The sequence below is a fragment of the Ovis aries genome, chromosome 20, assembly GCF_016772045.2.
Source record: "Ovis aries strain OAR_USU_Benz2616 breed Rambouillet chromosome 20, ARS-UI_Ramb_v3.0, whole genome shotgun sequence".
Lineage (NCBI taxonomy): Eukaryota > Metazoa > Chordata > Mammalia > Artiodactyla > Bovidae > Ovis > Ovis aries.
In genome coordinates, this window is record NC_056073.1 from 33,897,705 (window position 1) to 33,910,378 (window position 12,674).

General features: G+C 39.6%; 1 protein-coding gene across 1 annotated transcript in view; it reads right to left on the reverse strand.

Moving 5' to 3' along the window:
* Window positions 1-12,016, reverse strand: part of LOC101109921 (placental prolactin-related protein 1-like) — a 41,263-nt gene extending 29,247 nt beyond the window's left edge. Inside the window, exons 1-2 of the mRNA XM_027958600.3 lie at window positions 11,230-12,016; window positions 10,547-10,775 (exon numbers count right to left, since the gene is read on the reverse strand). The gene's annotated coding sequence lies outside the window, so the exon portion shown is untranslated. The remainder of the gene's footprint in view (window positions 1-10,546; window positions 10,776-11,229) is intronic.
* Between the last annotated feature and the right edge of the window lie 658 nt (window positions 12,017-12,674).

Genomic DNA, 12,674 nt, shown 5'->3' on the forward strand with positions numbered 1-12,674 from the left:
TACCATTTCCATTTATTTTTATCTCACTGTCATTTAATTTATATTTTGTTTATATATTTTAAATGTCATAATATATTAGAATAGCAATGCATATATGAGATTTTTACATAATATAATTAGGTCACTGACAGTGTGTTGAAAAATGGAAAATAATGTGGAGATTAGTTCTCCAGGAAACAAAATATAAAAATTTCCTACATAAAACGTTACTTAATTTTGTGGAGTTTACCAACAATTTTTTATGAAATCAATTCAACTGAAGAGAGTCAGAATGTTCAGAACATCCATGTTTGCATCAGTTTGCATAGGGCCTCAGAGAAAGAAACATTTTTGAAATTGGCTAGACCAAGAGACCTGCCTGGAGGGGGGAAAAACTGGAATCTTGAATGCAAGAGAGCATGTTTGCTCCCCTCAGTGTGGTCTAAGTTGTTTTTCTTTAAATCACATCCCTTCTTCACCTTTATTCCCCAATCCCTGTCCTCTCCTTTACTAGTTCTTTTCCCGTATTAGAGGTCACCTCTTAACATACAATGCAATAAACATTCATGTTTATTGCAAAGTATCTGTCTTCCCCCAGCTAGAAGATCAGTTTCATGAGGACAAGTGTCTGCCTGCTTTGTTTAGTGATGTAAAGTAAGCACCTATAAGAGTTTCTGAGTCAAGGAGGAATTAAGTCAATGATCAGTTGGTTAAATGACCAATAGCAGAGTACTGGGCGACTCTATAGGTTTCAAAATTTTGTGATTTTCATTAGCTATTGTAAATAAGCTGTTCTACAGTTAATGTTACAAGGTTAAAACACATTTTGGTTTCTTTTACCAGCATAAAGATAAACTACATTTGAAGAAAAGGTTTTAGACCCAACATGATAGCCAAAATGCACATTTGAAAAATCAAATTATACTAGATTATTTGTTTTCTTTATCGAAAATACAATTATATTCCTTTTCAAAAACTTTTCCTTACATAGGTGTGTGTATATATATGTTTATATATGTAAATAAAATTCGATCTAGTCAAAGCTATTGTTTTTCCAGCAGTTATGTATGGATGTGAGAGCTGGGCCATAAGGAAACTGAAGCCCAAGGAACTGTTGCTTTTGAACTGCGCTGTTGGAGAAGACTCTGGAGAGTCCCTTGGACTGCAAGGAGAACAAACAGGTCAATAATAAAGGAAATCAGCCGGGAATATTCATTGAAAAGACTGATACTGCAGCTGAAGCTCCAATACTTTGGCCACCTGATGCAAAGAACTGACTCACTGGAAAAGACCCTGACGCTGGGAAAGATTGAAGGCAGGAGAAGGAGATGGCAAAAGATGAGATGGTTGGATGGCATCATCGATTTGATGGGCATGAGTTTGAGCAAGCTCAGGAGATGGTGGAGGACACAGGAGCCTGATGTGTTGTAGTCCATGAGGTCTCAAACAGTGGATATGACTGAGTGACTGAACTTAACTGGAGGTATGCATATGTGCCATGTATATAACATAATGATTATATGATCATCATACATAGATCACATTGACAAATATGCTATTTCAGTTTCAGGTGTCATTATACATAGATAATAGGATGCATGATCTTAGTTTTCTGAATGTTGAGCTTTAAGCCAACGTTTTTACCCTCCTCTTTCATGTTCATCAAGAGGCTCTTAGTTCCTCTAGAAGCAGAATCGGGGAGGCTTGAAAGGCAGACGAAATGGCTCGAGTGGTGCAGTAGAGGACTTCCACGCAGGAGTCACTAGTAACAGGGAGTACTCAAAACTGGGTGTGTTTCTTACATATTCATGAATTTTGCATCTTTTATTTTACACATGGATGTTCCCATTCATTTCCTGTTTTTGTACAGTATAATAGCTGCAATCCTGTGTCTAATGCATTGATTGAACTAAACTTGTCTCCATGGACAATTTATAGATCTGTTATTTATGTTGCTTCAAAGATCTTTAGTCATCCCTTAATTTTGCTCATGCTTCATCAACTGCATAGTATAATTTCTCTGCAATTGCTTACAGGCCTCCACCTTTGCCTGCATGTTCAGTTACCATTACCTCTATAATCTGAAGTCTGGTAACCTACATACTGTCTCGTTTGAGCTGGTAAAAAACCCAGGTAAAAGTCTCACATGCATGCGTTGGAGGTGTTCTTTATCTTCAGGGGTATGGATGGAATTGATATATCAGTTGTTAGAGGCATTGATACAGTATAGTTTTCCTGGCATCCTGCTCATCCTAAAAGTGATCAGACAATTAGCTACAGTTGTTCAGCATTCAGTAGATGAACCCATTAATAGAACATTAACAAGTTGATAGATGTATAATTTTTTTATTGGGAGGGAATCACAATATTTGAAAGTCATTCCTTTCCTATCTTTTCTATACATGGTCCTATAAAATTGATTTAACATCTAACTTTTCTAAGTTTAATGTTTTCCCTTCTCTGTTATATTATTATAGGGGTGTTTAAAATTATTCTTTAGTGTTTGAACCAAATATAGGACATATGTACCAATATTTGGTGCTTCTCAGGTGATGGTAGTGGTAAAGAACATTCCTGCCAATGCAGGACATATACGAAGACTCAGGTTTGATCCCTGGGTGAGGAGCATCACTGGTAAGAGGGTACAGCAGCATACCCCAGTATTCTTGCCTGGCCAATCCACTGGACACAGGAGCCTGTTGGGCTACAGTCAGTAGGGTTGCAAAGAGTTGGACACAAATGCAGTGACTTAGAATGCATGCATGCACCTATATTTAACCATTTGATCTCTTGTTTACTGTGGGTTAGAGCCAATATATTCCCTTATAAGGTGTTATACAGTTATGACTTTCGCTTATCACTGAATCCGGACACCATAAAGCTTAGCGTTCGTCCCAGGTAGGCAATGTTGTTTATGGTGGGAAAATGGTATGACAGAAAAATTTGACATAGAGTTATAGGAAATACTAAGCAATGAACTGAGAATAATAGGAGTAGAAAAATCTAGCTAACACACTGATAGAGAAAAACTCGTCTTTAGCAAAAGTTATGAACATTTCAAGAGATTACTTGGAAGATATGGGAAAAAAATGGGTAGTCAAAAATGGAGGATGAAACAAATACTAGTGAGTAAAAAGAACAAAGTGAGTGGAATAGAAACCTTTAGCACCACTTTTTATTAGCTGTCTGCTCTACTGCGTGCTCCTTGATTGACCTAAAAGAATTAACATACAACTTCCAAATACCTTCATCAGAAAGAGAATAATTGTTTCCAATTGTAAACTCCCATTCTACTGTAGCTCTAAAGCTATTCACTGCAAATCTTAAAACAATAACTTTTAGCATAAAAAAAAAAACCTGCCAGTATTTGTATCTGTGACCAGGATTCAGCTTTGTTTAACATAGTTCATCCACCCAGTTCACTGCAGAGCAGTTCTCACTTACTGCCTATTTATACTGAGCCTGGAGAAGAAAGCCCAGAGCAACACTGAACGACCAGAAAATCAACATGCTTCGCTTTCCCCAGTTCAGTTCAGTTCAGTTCAGTCACTCAGTCATATCCTACACTTTGCGACCCCATGAATCACAGCACGCCAGGCCTCCCTGTCCATCACCAACACCCAGAGTTTACTCACACTCACATCCATCGAGTTGGTGATGCCATCCAGCCATCTCATCCTCTGTCATCCCCATGTCCTCCTGCCCCCAGTGCCTCCCAGCTTCAGAGTCTTTTCCAATGAGTCAAGTCTTCATATGAGGTGGCCTAAGTTTTGGAGTTTCAGCTTTAGTATCATTCCTTCCAAAGAACCCCCAGGACTGATCTCCTTTAGAATGGACTGGTTGGATCTCCTTGCAGTTCAAGGGACTCTCAAGAGTCTTCTCCAACACCACAGTTCAAAACCGTCAATTCTTCAGTGCTCAGCTTTCTTCACAGTCCAACTCTCACATCCATACATAACTACTGGAAATACCATAGCCTTGACTAGAAGGAACTTGTCGGTAAACTAATGTCTTTGCTTTTCCATATGCTATGTAGGTTAGTCAAAGCTTTCCTTTCAAGGAATAAGCATCTTTTAATTTCATGGCTGCAGTCACCATCTGCAGTGATTGTGGAGCCCCCCAAAATAAAGTCTGACACTGTTTGCACTGTTTCTGCATCTATTTCCCATGAAGTGATGAGACCAGATGCCATGATCTTAGTTTTTGGAATGTTAAGCTTTAAGCAACTTTTTCCCTCTCCTCTTTTACTTTAGTGCTTTATGTCAGGTAGTATTATGGACTGAATGTGTTTTCTTCAAATTCGTATGTTAAGCCTTAACTGCCAAAGTACTGTGTTTTTTTTTTTTTTAATTCAAAATTTTTTTATTTATGTATATATTTTTGTTGTTGTTGTTTTTTATTTTTAAAATTTTAAAATCTTTAATTCTTACATGCGTTCTCAAACATGAACCCCCCTCCCACCTCCCTCCCCATAACATCTCTCTGGGTCATCCCCATGCACCAGCCCCAAGCATGCTGCATCCTGCGTCAGACATAGACTGGCGATTCAATTCTTACATGATAGTATACATGTTACAATGTCATTCTCTGAAATTATCCCACCCTCTCCCTCTCCCTCTGAGTCCAAAAGTCCGTTACACACAAAAGTACTGTGTTTTGAAAAGGGTTCAATTTTTTGGGACCTCATGTTCCTTAGCCCACCAGACTCCTCTGTCCATGGGATTTCCTAGGCAAGAATACTGGAGTGGCTTGCCGTTCCCTTCTCCAGGGAACCTTCCAGACCCAGGGATTGAAACCCGGTCTCTCAACTGTGGGCAGATTCTTTACCATCTGAGCCACCAGTGAAGCCCATTAAGGTTACATGAGCTCTTAGGGTGGAACACTCATCCAATAGGTTTAGTGTCTTCAGGAAGGAAAACACCAGAGAATTCTCTCTGTGTCTCTGTGTCTTTTCCTCTATCTCTTTTCCCAACCCCCCACCCTGTGTGAGGACACAGGGAGAAGCCAGCCTGGGAAGAAAGAATTCTTACCAGAACCTCACCTTGCTGGCACCCTGATCTGAGACTTTTAGCCCCCAGAATTGTGAGGAAATAAATTTCTATTGATTATTCCACTGAGTCTATTGTATTCTTCACTGGCATTCTTGGCTGACAAATACAAACTCATTTATTTCGGAAATTTACCAAAAAAAATGAGGAGGAAATTGAAACAGTTATTGCACTTCTTAGGAATCTTTGTGATTTCTCAAAACGGATCCTTTCTTCGATTTCCACATCTTATGAGCTCACGGCTTCTTTGACCTAGAGACTGTGTTATTTGAAGTTTGGCTGATGCCGCCTTCTTGTTGAAAGCACAGTATAGCTCAGTAACAAAGGCAAAGGTTCCATCTGGGAGCCTAGTGGAATACACAGGCCATGGGGTTACAGTAGTCAGACATGACTTAGGAACTAAAACACCACCACCAAAGTACTTAGAAACTCAGGGAACATTATGCAGGAAAGGCTAAAAATATCATGGATGAGCCTGGTGGCATTGAGAAAGATCTCTAAGGGATGTAAGGGGGATGGCAAACATGTTAGGAAAGCAGGATGGGTATGTGTTGCCCTGGTACAGGAGCAGATTTGACATGACCAGCAGCAGCAGCAGGCAGGACCCTGTTTAAATAAAAACATGAGCCATTCTGAGATGATCTAGTTACTTGAGGTTATCAAATCCATCCTGTGGAGGCAAGCCTTTTCTTTCCCTGTTGCGCTGAGGAGTTGGTGCTGTAGTAGCTCGGGTGGGGAAGAAGGAGCGGCTTCTGTGTAAATTTAGATGGATGATGATATTTGCACAGAATGTGGAGAAGTAGATTACACTCTGCATTTTCTCTATTTCTCCCAGAACTACTTCTGTGCTCTGTAAAGATTTGGAACTAAATTCTGAGCCAGAGTGTTTAGGCCTTTTGTTTTGTTTTGTTTTGTTTTTAAGACAATTTAGTGCTGGGACTCTGCAGACTCTGTCAGGGAGGCCCTCAAGGAGTTTGTAATTTTTTCACTCTACATTGACTAATGCTTGAATTTTAGACACTGAAATGACAAGAAAAGTCCAGTTGATCTGTGTGGTATACCATCACGCTGGGGTAAGAGTAAACATATGACTGACTGATCACTCCTGTTGAGTACAAAGAGAATACTAAGAGAAAAAGGATACTGTACCTTGGATCTGCTCACTCACATTAACAACCCCATGCATGTCTTTTATACTTTCCCCAAAGCTTCAGAACCTCTTAAAATTTGTGTTTCACAGGAACCCTGTGAGATAGCCTTAATCATCACTATGATCATCAAGTTATGTCAATGAAGATGCAATGACTTGGAGAGGGCAAGTAATTTTCCCTAGGTCCCATTATTAGCCAATGCAGATGACTGGGCACCATAACACTCATCTGTTCACTTCCTGATGTCATATCACACATGTCAGTGGGCCTTCGGTCTGCATGTGTGTAACCAGGACCACAGCGGAAGCTGTGATGACTGTGCTGAAAGAGAAAAATATTTTGTCTTTGACTGCAAAATTGCAGTGACCCTAGAGCATTGGTTTTATCCACTTGTTCTGTTCTGTCTATAATACTCACTGTTAAAGTCTTTGACAACTATCAGTATGGGGGCTTGGTTTTGCTGACTATCCTTTTTCTAGGCACTTTGAGAGCTCTTCTACTTTAATGAATCTTTAATCTTCTTGTTACATTTGTTTCTTCAAGAAAATAGCAAATAAATCTCCAAATGATAATATAAGAATATTACCTGGTCAGCACCAATACAACATCATTGGATCAGCTCCAATACTACATCATTGGATCTGTGAACAAGGCCTCTCTTTTCCTGACTTTGACTTTTTAGGGACCAAATTTACCTGTCTGCTCCAGAGTACATCCTGAAAACCCATGGAGCTTAGTTTTTGAATCATCTCCAAACATCTCCTCTTTGATATTAGAACTATACCTTCATGCTTCCATGATGTATTATAATATTTCAGAAATTATTCCTGGCCCTACTTTGGCCAACAGAAGCATAAAATCATTGACTTTTGCAAGCATGATTTTAATATTACTTTTCATGTCCATTCTTTGTAGGTAACAGAATTTAAGACTGAAGTGAGCAAGAATTGAGTTTGGACAAGAGAACTTACAAAATAGAGATTTCATCCTCCTGAATGAGACCTGAACATGAGTCTTCTTCCAATTTACCAGAAGAGCAGTAATGTAATTAAGGATAATGTATCAGCATTTACTACTGATTTACTATAGCATTTGCATTTTCTCTGCTCTTATTTAGTTTAAAGGGGCATGGTATCTAAGAATAAAATGGTTATTTAAAATTAGATGATGGAAATAGTCTTTCTAACACCATACACAAAAATAAACTCACAATGGATTAAAGATCTAAACATAAGACCAGAAACGATAAAACTCCTAGAGGAGAACATAGGCAAAACACTCTCCGACATACATCACAGCAGGATCCTCTATGACCCACCTCCCAGAATATTGGAAACAAAAGCAAAAATAAACAAATGGGAGCTAATCAAAATTAAAAGCTTCTGCACAACAAAGGAAACTATAAGCAAGGTGAAAAGACAGCCTTCAGAATGGGAGAGAATAATAACAAATGAAGTAACTGACAAAGAATTAATCTCAAAAATATACAAGCATCTCCTGGAGCTCAATTCCAGAAAAATAAACCACCCAATCAAAAAATGGGCCAAAGATCTAAACTGACATTTCTCCAAAGAAGACATACAGATGGCTAACAAACACATGAAAAGATGATCAACGTTACTCATTATGAGAGAAATGCAAATCAAAACCACAATTAAGTACCATTTCACGCCAGTCAGAATGGCTGCTATCCAAATGTCTACAGGCAGTAAATGTTGGAGAGCCTGTGGAGAAAAGGGAACCCTCTTACACCACTGGTGGGAATGAAAACTAGTATAGCCACTATGGAGAACAGTGTGGAGACTCCTTAAAAAACTGGAAATAGAACTGTCATATGACCCTACAATCCCACAGCTAGGCATACACACCAAGGAAACCAGACTTGAAAGAGACACTTTTACCCCAATGTAAAAGTGTTGCAGCACTGTTTATCACAGCCAGGACATGGAAGCAACCTAGATGTCCATCAGCAGACGAACAGATAAGAAAGCTGTGGTACATATACTCAATGGAGTATTACTCAGCCATTAAAAAGAATACATTTGAATCAGCTAATGAGGTGGATGAAACTGGAGCCTATTATACAGAGCGAAGTATGCCAAAAAGAAAAACACCAATACAGTATATTAATGCATATATATGGAATTTAGAAAGATGTTAACTATAACCCTGTATGTGAGACAGCAAAAGAGACACAGATGTATAGAACAGCCTTTTGGACTCTGTGGGAGAGGGTGAGGGCGTGATGATTTGGGAGAATGGCATTGAAACATATGTAATATCATATGAGAAATGGATTGACAGTCCAGGTTCGATTTATGATACAGGACGCTTGGGGCTGGTGCACTGGGATGACCTAGAGGGATGGGATGGGGAGGGAGGTGGGAGAGGGGTTCAGGATGGGGAGCACGTGTACACCCGTGATGGATTCATGTTGATGTATGGCAAAACCAATAAAATATTGTAAAGGAATTAGCCTCTAATTAAAATAAATAAATATATATTACAAAAATAAAAATAGATAAATTGATACAGCCAAAAAAAAAAAAAAGGATGCAGGAAGGAAATGGTGACTCTATTAAGTGGTAAATATTAATAAATAGATACATATAAACAACAAAAACGAAGATGTGGTACATATATACAGCAAAATATTACTCAGTCATTGAAAAGAATGAAATAATGCCATTTGCAGCAACATAGATTGTTCCATATGCTAGGTCCATAGATGGACCTAGAGAGTCATGCTGAGTAGATTAAGTCAAACAGAGAAGGAGAAATATCATACAATATTCCTTACAGGTGGTATCTAAAAAGAAATGATACAAATGAAATTACTTACAAAGCAGAAGGAGGCTCACAGACTGAAAAAATGAACTTATGATTGCTGGGGGGAAGGGAGTTCAGTTCAGTTCAGTTCAGTTGCTCAGTTGTGTCCAACTCTTTGTGACCCCATGAATTGCAGCATGCCAGGCCTCCCTGTCCATCACCAACTCCTGGAGTTCACTCAAACTCATGTTCATCAAGTCGATGATGCCATCCAGCCATTAGAAGAGAACTGTTATGTGATCCCTTATCCCACTTCTAGATATATAGTCAAAGGAAATGAAATCATTGTGTCAAAGAGAGATCTGTATTCCCATGTTCATTGCAGCATTATTCACAGTAGACTTGGTATAGGCACAACCTGAGTATCTTTCAACAGGTGAATGGATTAAAACAATGTCATTGACATATATAGGTAAATATTATTTAGCCATTAGAAAAAGAAAGAATCTTCATATTTGTGGCAACATGGATGAAACTGGAGGACATCATGCTAAGTGGACTAAGTCAAAGACAAATACCATATGATCTCAATTATAAGGAATCTCCAAAAAAGAAAAAAAGATGGAACTCATAGTAGAAAATGATTGCCAAAGACTGAAGGGTAAGGGAAATAGGGAGAGAATTCTAAAGGTTACACACTTTCATATATAAAAAATTAATAAGATCTGAAGATCTAAATTTGAGCTTCATGATCTAATCATGAGATCTAATCATGAGTTTGAGCAAGCTCTGGGAGTTGGTTATGGATAGGGAAACGTGTTGCTGCAGTCCACAGGGTCGCAAAGAGTCGGAAATGAATGAGCAACAGAACTGAACTGAGAATCTGACGTAGAGAATGGTTTCCTTAACTAATAAGATTGTGTTGTATTTTTGAAATTGTCTGAGAGACTGGACATCATCACGCGGCATCACTAAGTTTGGACATGAGTTTGACTAAGCTCTGGGAGTCTGGGATGTACAGGGAAGCTTGGCATACTGCAGTCCATGCAGTCTTTAATAGTCGGCCATGAATGGATGACTGACTCAACTGAAGAGAGTGGAACTTACCTGTGTTCTCTTCAAAAAGCAAAAGTTCAACATGTGTGGTAATGACAGTGTTACTTAATAGAAAGGGAAACTCGTTCCTAATACATGCACAAATGTGGGTGGACAAGATGACAGAGCAGTGGGTGGAAGTGGGGTTTACCTCTCTCCACGGATATTCAGGAATGTCTAGAGATGCAGCAGTTCCCACAGAAGACCAGGTGAGCACTGGAGGGACTCCCTGAGAACTGAGAAGGAATATCTGGATCCATACAGAACTCGGTAGGATAAAGGAAAGAACAGATAAGGAGGAAGGGGAAAGGAGGAGGAGAGCAAGGGGACCAGCCTGCACCTGGGGATGAGGAAGCTGAAGCGCAGGGGAGAGATCCCCGCATCCATGGCCGTCCACAGTGACCGGGAATGCATTTGAAGTAGTTGGGGAGTGAACTCACTAATCTGTGACAGTCTGAATGGAGTGAGAACCACGTAGACAAGCCATGCTGCAGCCTTTCATACCTCGGTAGGGTTGTAAGTCCACTGGTGTCCATGGAAGCTGGGAGCTGGAGCCATGGGGATTGTGGAATGATCCCATGGTGAGGACCTCTGTTGACCGTGGGGAGTCAGCCTGATGGGATGGGATGGAGGAAATCTGCTCCATGAAATGCTTCTTAAGGAAAGCCAGGAGGCCATTAAAGGGGGTTCAACTGCCTGTGGAGTAGAGCTATCTCTTTCTCTATGCTGGTACCTGTAGGGTGAGCAATAGAGAAAGCCTTCAGTGAGGGTGGTCCTTGAGTGCCTGATGCACTAAGCAATGGAGAATTCTGAATGTCTATATACCCGACCCTATCCTATTCTCTGTCTAAATTTTGGATTTTAGCATTGTAATATTTTTATGAACTTAAATTTCTTCTGGTAGTTTCTGGTTTACAAATTAAGCTAATTCCTCACATCTGAGTCCTTCTTGGTGTTTCAGGAAACTTTCAGAACCTTCCTTCCTCTCAAGGCCATACTGACCTTTACTTTACTGCCAATGTTGACTTCCCATACTTAGACTTCTTGCCTAATATATCCTTTCTTTCTCTACTCACTGTAAATTTACCAGTAGATGTCCCTATTGGTATTAGTACTTACGATAAATTATTAGGCTGATGCTATAGAGAATCTAAAGGAATAGAGTTACAGCAATAATAAGAACTTACCTCAAGTTATAATCCATTCAGTTCAGTTCAGTCACTCAGTTGTGTCCGACTATTTGCGACCTCATGAATCGCAGCAGGCCAGGCCTCCCTATCCATCACCATCTCCCGGAGTTCATTCAGACTCATGTTCATTGACTCCGTGATGCCATCCAGCCATCTCATCCTCGGTCGTCCGCTTCTCCTCCTGCCCCCAATCCTTCCCAGCATCAGAGTCTTTTCCAATGAGTCAACTCTTCACATGAGGTGGCCAAAGTACTGGAGCTTCAGCTTTAGCATCATTCCTTCCTAAGAAATCCCAGGGCTGATCTCCTTCAGAATGGACTGGTTGGATCTCCTTGCAGTCCAAGGGACTCTCAAGAGTCTTCTCCAACACCACAGTTCAAAAGCATCAATTCTTCGGTGCTCAGCCTTCTTCACAGTCCACTCTCACATCCATCTATGACCACAGGAAAAACCATAACCTTGACTAGACAGACCTTAGTCGGCAAAGTAATGTCTCTGCTTTTGATGCTCCCATTTAAAACTAATTTTCTATCTATATATTATTGAGGTCTCCTAACTCATTTTCCTTACTAGGTGGCTCAATTTTGAAATGAAATATAGAAAACAATGGAATGGTAAACTCTGGAAATTACTTTCCTTTTGATATGCATCATTAGTAAGGATGCAAATATTAGTTTTTTTCCCCCAGTGGGGCTAATCTTAGTACACATTATAGCTCACTGTGGGGTGATTGCTATTGATTGAAGAATGTACACATTGCCCTGTAATTGTCAAACAAGTGAGTGGAGATGAAGAAAGTAATGCCAGGAAGGCACAGGCTTTTGTTGTTCTAGAAGGAAAACCTTGCTGAGTCTCTCATCTACAGTCTAAACTTCAGATTTATTGAAACTCTTACTTTAATTATGCTCCATTAAATTTTTTGATTGTTTGGGTTTTTTGCCCTTGAGTTGTATGTCTCATGTATTTTTGGATGTTAAGCCCATATCAAATGTATGATTTGGAAATATCTTCTGTCAATCTGTAAGTTGCCATTTGATTTTGCTGATGTTTCTTTGTTTGGAGTTTGATGTGGTCCCACTGGTTTGTTTTTGCAGTTGTTGCCTTTGCTTTTGGTGTGAAACCAAAAACAATTGAAAAGCCTGATGGCAAGAAGACTATCTCAATGTCTTCTTCTAAGAGTTTAATCGCTTAAAGTCTTATGCTCAAAACTTTATTCCTTTTTTATTTTATTTTTGTGCATGGCAAAGACAGGGGCACAGTTCCATTTTTTCACAGGACTCTCCAGTTTCCCCAGTGCCATTTTTGACAAACTTGTCCTTTCCCCACTGGACAGTCTTAGCTTCTTTTTCATAAGCTAACCGACATTATATGGGTGTTCATTTTTTTCTGGCTTTGCCGTTCAGCTCTGTGTATCTATGTGTTTATTTTTGTGCCAGAAGCAA